The sequence below is a fragment of the Physeter macrocephalus genome, chromosome 11 (assembly GCF_002837175.3).
Source record: "Physeter macrocephalus isolate SW-GA chromosome 11, ASM283717v5, whole genome shotgun sequence".
Classification (NCBI taxonomy): Eukaryota; Metazoa; Chordata; class Mammalia; order Artiodactyla; family Physeteridae; genus Physeter; species Physeter macrocephalus.
Window position 1 is genome coordinate 50,583,025 of NC_041224.1, and position 10,015 is coordinate 50,593,039.

A 10,015-nucleotide genomic window follows, 5' to 3' on the forward strand; every position below is an offset into this window, starting at 1 on the left:
TCAAAACATCTGAGGGCAGGTGTTAAAAATAATGTGAGAAAGGCCCAGCTAGGCTCACCAGGGAGTTATTGTCAGGTCTTGGAAAGTGTCTTCATGGCCATTTCTGGGCCTAGCTGCTGGACAATGTTATTAGCTTGAGGGTGCCACAGGGCCTTTGAACATTCATCTCCATTATGACTGGCCTAGCAGAGGACTTTCCCTATATTGACTGTCTCTGGGAAGTCTGCAGTTAACAGTGCAAGCTAGAAACTAAAGGTCCATAAGAGGGGAGGGAATGACCCAAGGCACCACTGCATGTAAGTGGCAGAGTTAGTCTCAGAAGCCAGGCTGTCTAAGCAGCTATGGCCAACAGAGCAGGAGCCAGGAGGAATACATTTTTTAAAAAATAAATTTATTTATTTATTTATTTTTGGCTGTGTTGGGTCTTTGATGCTGTGCTCAGGCTTTCTCTAGTTGCGGTGAGTGGGGGCTACTCTTCATTGCAGTGCGCGAGCTTCTCATTGCGGTGGTTTCTCTTGTTGCAAAGCACAGGCTCTAGGCGCATAGGCTTCAGTAGTTGTGGCTCACGGGTTCTAGAGCGCAGGCTCGGTAGTTGTGGCTCACAGGCTTAGTTGCTCCATGGCATGTGGGATCTTCCCGGACCAGGGATCGAACCCACATCCCCTGCATTGGCAGGCATATTCTTAACCACTGCGCCACCAGAGAAGTCCCTAGCCAGGAGGAATACTTTTATGAACAAATATATTGTCTAATAATTGGCAAAGAAAAGGAGGTTGATCGGTGGAAGCAATGTAAAAAATTAATAAGGGGCTGAAATTAGACTGATGTAATGAGATGATCCTTCTTTTCTTTTTGAAAAAGCACTGCATTGGGAGTCACCTGTGTGCCCTTGAGGAAATTATTTTCTCTCTCTGGGCCTCAACTTTCTCACCTCCTAAATGAAAGGACTGGGCTTGAATGAGCTCAGATCCCTTCCTGTGATGACATGCTTGTATACCGCCCTCGTGCTGGAAATACTAGTGAGGGCCTCTCCGTGCTAAACTTAGTGTTCAAGGATTCCCCGTGGCCCACAGCATCAAGCCCACACCCCTTAGCCTGGAGCTCAAGGCTCTGTGTGATGTGGTCACAGCTCATCTTTCCAGTCTTATCTCCCATTTGCTACGTCCTGTGGATTACCTGTTCCACAGCCTTGTTCGCACCCGCTATGCAGAGCAGCCTCCTCCTGCCCCCAGTGCCCTGGCCAGAAAAAGTCCAGTGAGTCCTTTATCTCTCAATAAGATGCCTCCTCCTTCAGTCTGGGGTTGTGATCTTCTCCGTTGTGTATCCACCATCACTGCCTTCACCTGAATGCGTGTTGTAATTATCTAGTCATTCAATCCACCAAATATTCCTGAATGATTAGCGTGTGCTGTGACAATGACAAATTCGGACATAGTTCTGCCTTCATGGTGGGGAAAGGGAGACATTAATCAAATAATCATGCTTAGGAATGTATAACTGCAAACAGAGAAGTGTGAAGAAGGAAGAGAGAAGAGTTCCCCAAGAGCTTGTGAGAGTGGGATGTGGAAGGAGATGCTCCCAGGAGGGGAAGACCAGGTGCTGATCCTGGCCAAAGAGAGTGTGGAGGATGAGAAGGGCTGGAGGAAGGCCAGGGTGAGGGGAGGACTTCCAGAGACATCGGGGGTGGCAGTGGTGAGCCTGGATGAGTGAGCTGTGGAGGGAGTGTTGTCTTGATCAGAGGAGCCATCTGGGAAGCCTGTGAGGGGTGAGCCTGGATGAGTGAGCTGTGGAGGGAGTGTTGTCTTGATCAGAGGAGCCATCTGGGAAGCCTGTGAGGGGTTGTAAAGAGGGGAGTGAGAGATCAAATAGGTGTTTCAGAACAATTATCTTGGCTGCTGTGCAGAGTGGCCTGGAGTGGTGATTTGTAGCCCCAGATGTGTAGGAAGCACGGAGAAGTTTGAGAAGGACCCATGACCTGGCCTCACCTCCAGACATCCCCACCAGTTAGTCTGGAGGGAGGCAAAAGGGAAGAAGGCGCCCAGTAGGAGCCCCTGCAGTGGTCCAGCCAGGAGAGGAGAGCACGTTGGGCAGGGATGAGCTCCAGGGATGTTTAGGAGATGAAATGGACAGGATTCGGCAATTAGTTCCCCTGGAGATGAAGGAGAAGGAGGTGTTAAGGTGGAGCCCCGAATTCCTGGCTTATGCAAGCAGACGGAAATGGTGACGTTCTGAGATGAGAACATGGGCAACGATGCGGTGTTGGGGGGCAGGGATCAGATGCGGGCACAGGCCCCCACCCCAGACCAGGCCGGCATCTCCCAGCACTCCGCGCCTGCGTGGGCCTGGAGGCTGTGCTTCCTCTGGACCCCCGCAGCCCCTTGGAGCGCTCGCCCGCAGAGGCCAGGGTGGGCCGGAGGGGTGCTTGGAGGTGGGGATGCGAGGGAGGCCCAGAGGCAGGGAGCACCCAGGCCCGCAGAGCCTAGGCGCCGGCCCCAGTTGGCCCAGCGTATGGTAAAGGCAGAAAACAGCACATTTGGCAAGAGTACGGGCACTAAAAGTGATCCCCAGGCTGACGGTGGGTGCCAGCGGGGCTTTTACCTGCCTCTGGATCAGGGGGCACCTTCGGGCAGGAAAGTGAAGACTCGCTGACGCAGTGAGCTGCCTGTAACCGGCTCCCCCTTGATGGTGGGAGCTGGTGGGCGCCTTCCCTTGTAACAGACAGACAAACCCGGCCCTCAGCTCACTTGGATTCCCTGGGCAGGGATGTCAGAGCAGCCCAAAAATCTGTCCACATTCGTTTCCTCCAGCCACTTGATGCAGGAGAGAAAGAACACACTTGGAGTGGGGGGAACTGGGGGCTAGGCCTGTTTTGGTGGGTGGCAGATTTTGTGACCTTGGGGAAGTCACTTATCTCACCAGATCCTGGGAGGGATAGAAGCAGGAGGAAGACCCAGACCTGCCCTCTCTGGAGGCTCACGGGCTCTCTGGTGGTGTGACAGACCCTGAGCAAAGAGCAAGCCATACCACAGCCCGGCCAAGTTTCCTGGAGGAGGTGAGGGAGGGTTGGGGGGAAGGAAGAGGAGCAGGGGGAGGAGGGGAAAATCTGTCTCACCACCACCACCCGGAGGGCTCCACCCCAACTTCTCTCTGTCTTCATCTATGCGCAGGAGGAATTGCAATGTGTGGTTGTACCACAGTGACTCTCTTTTGTCTTTTTTATTTTTTTTTAATTGAAGTAAAGTTGGATTTGCAATGCTGTGTTAGTTTCTGGTGTACAGCAGTGACTCAGTTATACATCTATATATGCACTCTTTTTCATATTCTTCTCCATTATGGTTTATCACAGGATACCGACTATAGCTCCCGTGCTCTACAGTGCGACCTTGTTGTTTATCTTATATAGAGTGGTTTGAATCTGCTAAAATGAAACTCCAGGGTTGAACTCCAAGTTGTTTTTGTTTCTCGTTTTTGTTTTCTTTTTAAATTTATTTATTTATTCCTTTATTTATTTTAGCCATGCCACGCAGCTTGCGGGATCTTAGTTCCCCGACTAGTGTTTTTCGTTTTAACGCCTGTATGAACACCTGTAATGACTACCCTAATACGTACATTTCTTGTCTTTGTTTATAAGCGCTTTCCCCAAAACGTGTTTTCTTATGTCCCTTGGTCCCTTTACCTATGCCTGTAACCCAAGGTAACAGTTATTAAAAACTTGCCCTTTTCTCCTTGTGCCTTCAAACAAATTCACACGTAAAGGGTGTCACTCCTGTTCTGTCACTGTTTGTTTTACAAAAGTTGCCTCACACAGTGTACAATTCTCTGCCACTTGTTTTGCTCCCTGAACAATAAATACACCAAGAAAATCCCTCTGCATGAGCAGACAGAGATCTTATTCTTTTCAATGGTGTGTAACACTCCATGGTAGGGACTTAAGAGAGCACTCCTACACAGCCAAGAGATTTTTTTCCCAATGGTAAAATAGAAAGAGATTTTTCGTTTTTTTTTTTTTTATGCTGGAGACTTTAGTGAGGTCTTTTTACCTGACAGGGAGCTAAACTACCTGTATGGTTCAAGAGCCAAGACTGGCACCCACTATGTGCGGGTTTGTTGGTAAAGACAAAGAATGGTCTTTGCTCTGAGGAGTTCACTCTGCTGCCAGAGAGACGAGAGCCCTGTCCCTTAGACAGTGGTCCCCGAAACTCATGCCTGCACGGGTGAAGGCTTGAGTTAACCCCCTGGGAGAGGGCAACCTGATGGAGAAAATTCTAGAGGTAAAGTGCAGAGTCAAAAGTTATTTGATGTTGGGAATTCCCTGGCGGTCCAGTGGTCAGGACTCAGCGCTTTCACCGCCGAGGGCCTGGATTCAATCCCTGATCGGGGAACTAAGATCCACAAGACACGTGGCGAGGCCAAAAAATAAAGTATCTGATGTGCCATGTGGCCAAGACATGAAGCTAAGGAGGAGGAAGTAGGATTACTCAGTGTGTTGGCTGAACAGCTCCCTCCTTCCCACTGACTTTGCCCCAAGAATTTCAACAGCTCCAGGTTATTTCTGGCCTTTGGTTTCCCCTCTGGAGGTTTGAGCCATTCGTCTCTTGATTTTCTAACTGCAGAACGGATAAAAGTCTGAGATTTCAATCAAAAGCTTAAGAAAATAATAATCCTTAGTTGCCCTAATTCTTTCCTGAAAATACCTCACACTGACAGAAATTGTCTTTAAGCCCCCTTTCTCTTCTGTTGTGCTTTAAATTTCTTCCTTAATTAAAAAGAATTGTTTGCCTGATGTGGGCTCCAAAGGGCTTATTTATTTTAACTGACCTTCTTGTTTCTTTTTCTTATCTTAACCAGTGACTTGATAACTCTAAAACTCTCTATTCTCCTGTCTTAAAATGCCCATTGTCTCTGTCACCAGGGGAACATAATAATGAATTTTATAATCAGCCCATTTCTATTCCCACAGCATGGAAGCCATGTCAATAACAAGCAGAAAGCACAGCGCCCCTAAGTTCAACTGCGCTAAATTGGCTGCTTGTCCCTAGCAGAGATTTTATTTTATTTATTTATTTTTGTTTGTTTTGTTTTTTTTTTTGCGGTACGCGGGCCTCTCACTGTTGTGGCCTCTCCCGCCGCGGAGCACAGGCTCCAGACGCGCAGGCCCAGCGGCCATGGCTCACGGGCCCAGCCGCTCCGCGGCATGTGGGATCTTCCCAGACCGGGGCACGAACCCGTGTCCCCCGCATCGGCAGGCGGACTCTCAACCACTGCGCCACCAGGGAAGCCCCCTAGCAGAGATTTTAGAATGCTCTTCTCAGAATAATATTTCAGCATCACTCAACCTTACCAACATTTGATGACAACATTATCTGAAAATTAATGATGAATTAATGTCTGCATTCTAAAGTACCTGGCTGGATTTACTGTGTAAAAAAAAAAAAAAAAAAAAAAAAAGCGGGGGGCAGGGCAGCCAAACGGATATGTCATTGAAACCCAGCAACTGTTGAATGATAGAATTTTTTTCCCGTCCCTTAAGGCGATCAAGTGTAGTACCCAGTCTGAGAATGCCTCAGAAGCATGCCATCCAGTGACTTGGATCCTTGAGCTTAGAGGATTGTGATAGAATTAAGTCTGACTCAACAAATGAGGTCACTGGGAAGGAGCACTGGTGTTAAATTTCCCATTAACGCTGGTGGGTAATTTACTAAACAGTCATCTGCTTGTGGTTCCAGAAGACCGCCCGGTAAATTCCAGACACCTCCTGGGTTGCAGATAGCTTGGGCATGAAGTCACCATACCCTGGTCAGTGTGACTTTGGGTGACCACCTCTCAGTACACGGGAAAGTATTTCCAGAGACTGGATGCCATTTTGGAGTGTAAAGCCTTGGAAATCTGTGGAAGGTGACTTCTTATGTTGAATCTAGAAATGGGATGGCAGGAAGGGGTACTCTGACTCTTGGTGCCAGGAAACTCAAGTTCTGGTGTTTGTTCTGCCACAGATGTTAACTGCAATTCAAGTCACTGAATGGCTCATCTTAGGGGTGTTTCTAGATTAGATATTGTACTGTATCAAGAGGTGTAGAAAAGTAATGCATTGTCATTCACCAGTTGGCAGGCATAAAGGATGCCTTTCCCCCTACTTCTCTGAGCCCTACTTTCCTTATCTGTCAAGTGGAAACACTAATAACTTGCTTATCCACCCCTCACCTCCCAGGACTGTGAACATGTGTTAAAAGAGAAAAGAGATTTGAAATTTCCACGCAAAGTTCAACGTTCTACACAATTAGAAAGCACAAATGGACATCATTTCTAGATTCTGATGAAGCTTTTCAATCATTTCCAATCACAGGTTTAGGAATTCATCCACCATGTTCTTGCTGTTGAGCCTGTGCTGGTTCAAGCATCACAGCCCAGATGGCCAGTGGTCTCTTCTCTGGCCAGCTCCTTAGGGGTCAGCCTGGGTTTCTTGCTGGTTTGTCACTGCCTCACACTCTCTGCCCCTGACACTCAGGGGGCAAGAAACAAGGATGAACCTCTCGGCTTCCTCCTGAAACTGCCCTCCTCACAGTTTCTCAGCTGTGTCTTCCAGAGTCTTCTTTTTGAATTCTTGACTGGGCAATCACTTTCCTTAAACCAAGTCAGGTCTCCTGAATTCCTAGAGACAGCAGAGCATAGGGGGAGCTTGTGGGACTTTGGGCTACAGATCATTAATTAATTATCCATGGGTCTTACTGAGCCTTGGTATTCTCATTTATAAAATGGAGGTAATAAATCTACTTCACTGGGAATCTCTGAGGATGAGATAAAAGAACATGGGTGGGGCTTCCCTGGTGGCACAGGGGTTGGGAGTCGGCCTGCCGATGCAGGGGACGCGGGTTCGTGCCCCGGTCCGGGAGGATCCCGCATGCCGCGGAGCGGCTGGGCCCGTGAGCCATGGCCGCTGGGCCTGCGCGTCCGGAGCCTGTGCTCCGCAGCGGGAGAGGCCACAGAGGTGAGAGGCCCCTGTACCAAAAAAAAAAAAAAAAAAAAAAAAAAGAACATGGGTGAAAGGACCTGGCATATTGTAGGAGCTAAAAGTGCATCCTTTTCCTTTTTCCTTCTCTTCATCTTGCTTCCCCACTCAGCTGCCTGCAAGGCATTGTCTCCTCTCTCCTGATTAGGTGTTCCATTTACTCTCTTTGCAAAGGAGATGCAGAAAGCAGATTTAGCCACATGTCTGTGCATTTTCCTGGAGAAGCCTTCACAAGACCACTTCGCCTTTTCCATACTGGCCCTGTCTGAGTTGTTCTAGAGTCTTCACATTTGGGAAAACATCTGGATGTCACCTAATTTTCATGTTGCATCTGGACGTGTCTCAGAGCCACACTATAACTGCACACTGAGAATCATGTCATTTGTTCTGGGGCAAGCCTAGAGGCGGCTTTGTGTGGATCTACACGTAGGTGCTGGGGTGGCCCCGGAGGAAGGAAGAGGGAACTCAGAGGGCCTGCAGAGATGAGGAGTCAGGTAGGATCCTATTAAGTGGGTTTCACTGAAGGCTGTTGACACACTTCTCATAAACTCCCCGCTTCCTGCTATTTTCACAGGAGAAAACACGATGAGGGCTGGAAATCAAATTAAGCAATTAAGCAAAATTCCCCAAGTCCCTTGAGCTATTCCTCTGAATCCAGGGCCCTGGGATAACACGGCCTGTCAGCCACCCCTGTTTCGTACCTGTCTTCCATCTCCATTCTGCAGAGGAAGCAGGAAGAGAGCAGAGAGATGATTCCAGAAGTGCTGCCATTACTGGTATGTCCATCCCTCCCGCTCTGGCGCTGGCTCCCCACCTTCTACCCTCCACTGTCTCTTCATCCATCTTTCTCCTCTTTATTTTTGTCCACCCTTATGGCTGTCAGGGGGCTCTTGGGTCATCTTTGTCATCATAAAATGGGTTCCAAAGTGTGCTCTGTGGAACACTTACTTGAGAATGTGCCTCAAAAAAAAAAAAAACAAAGGATCCCTGACCAACTGCCAGGAACGGCGCACACTGTGTCCCTCGTGGAGATTCTCAATTCGTGTCACCTATTGAGAGCTCTGAAAAATTCCGTAATAAATGGTTTAACATTGTTTAGCTAGTTTTTCCCAAAAACTTTTTGATCATGGATCCTTTCCTATGAACTCCCAAGGAACACCTATTAGCAGGGTTTGGTGAACCACACTTTGGGAAAAGCTGGCATGAACAATGTATTATTTGTAGAAATGCTATGAAGTCAAATTCGCTAATGAGAAATCTGGCATCAAAGGCCTATGGAAAAATGTGTGTGCTGTGCTTTAATGAAAGTGTGACATTCCTGTAGATCAGAGGTCCCCAGCCCTTTCACCACCAAAGATCCTTTTTAGTTCTTTCCTCAAGGGATTCCATGTTTTGAAAGCTTTTATCTACCCAACAAACTACATTTATTGAATAATAATTTGTCCTTTGAGTTTTATTCATCAAAGACATATTGCTGCCAATTAGTGCTTCTGATCAGTCAAGATAACCACTGTTACCACACGGAGTTGATATGACTCCAGCCCAAAGCAAATAAACTTAATGTTTTATTTAGTCTGGGAACCTCATTGAGGTAAATGTATGATTTCCTTTGGGCTTTTTGAAATCTTGAAAACAGCTTACAGACCCCCCTCGCTGCCTTCCCGGAGTGCAGGGTGGGTGGGAAGCAGGACTGTGTGTGGAAACCCCAGGAGGACACACATGCTTGGGAGGAAGGCAGGAAGGCAGAGGTTATTGGGGCTGCCCACGGACAGTGAGAACAGGCGGTGGGGGATGGACGACAGTGTGAAGCGGCTACAGTCCCTGGGAAGCCCGAGGGTCCATGGATTATGGGGTCCAGATCTTGAAGAACAGAGGAGAAGCCACCGGCCAAAGGCACACACGTGGGGCTCCCCAAATATGGGCAAGAACCTGGGCAAAGCATATGCACCCCTGTAGCCAGGTACCTGGAAGAGCTGGGGAGGAGGCCGGGGCCCAGGGGAGGGCAGAGTGGGGTGGGCGCTCTGCCAGCTGCTCTCCCCGGGCCTCCCCGATACCTGGTAGTTTTTATCATGAGCTACTAGGAGGTGAGTGAACTCAGTTTGGCCGCCCTCGTGGTTTTTGATGGAGCCCTTGAGGGTTTGAGGCCCCTGAGGTACCACCTTCTATTCTGCGGCTGGCTCCCTCCTACCCCGGAAGAGCCTCATGCGGACCTAGCGGCCCGCTCCCACGGGAGACGGTGGGCATCCCGGAGCTCGGCCTCAGACGCCGGGGCCCGCAGGCTCCTGACACAGAGACTCTCCTGGTGCGTTTGAAATGGGATCAGGTGCCCCGCGATCCGGTCTCAACTGGACGTTGCACAAAAGCTGTCGGGGCAGCTGTGGGTGCAGGGGGGTGGCCCCATTCCCTGCAGTGAGAGGGGGCTCCTCTATGGGAGGGAAGTGCTCAGGCCAAGCTCTGTGCAGCCCGAACCGGCCTCCATGGGCCGGACGCCCAGCCCTGTCCAGACACGGCCGTGGACCTCAACACCAGCCTTGCTTCTCGGCTCTCTCCTCTCATCAGCCAGGACGTTTTCACAGAAGATATACAATCTGTGCCTGGCAGAAGCCCGGTTGCAAAAATAAATCTTTCCCTGAACATTTTCCAGGCCCATTTTAGAAACAAATCTGGGCGATGCCTTTTACTCATTTCCAAAGACAAACAGACGACGCCTGAGGCGTCTATTCGCGCAGAAATGTTTCGAGAATGGAGGATGGGATCTGCCCTCAGAAGAGCCCACCCCGCTTTGAGCGGGGAGGGTGAGCAGCCCTGCAGATTGTGCCCCCACCGAACCGCTGCCGGGGTCTGGGGACATAGGTGGGAGGGAGCTCACAGGCCTGGGCTCCAGAACGGTGCAGTCTCGCAGGGGGGCCTCCCCCTCCCCTCCCCCTCCCCTCCCCCTCCCCTCCCCTCCTCCCCCTCCCCTCCCCCTCCCCTCCCCTCCTCCCCCTCCCCTCCCCCTCCCCTCCCCTC

General features: G+C 49.8%; 1 long non-coding RNA gene across 1 annotated transcript in view; it reads right to left on the reverse strand.

Moving 5' to 3' along the window:
- Positions 1 to 364: 364 nt before the first annotated feature.
- Positions 365 to 10,015, reverse strand: part of LOC114487157 (uncharacterized) — a 10,650-nt gene continuing 999 nt past the window's right edge. Inside the window, exon 3 of the long non-coding RNA XR_003681956.2 lies at positions 365 to 1,829. This is a non-coding gene — a long non-coding RNA (uncharacterized lncRNA). The remainder of the gene's footprint in view (positions 1,830 to 10,015) is intronic.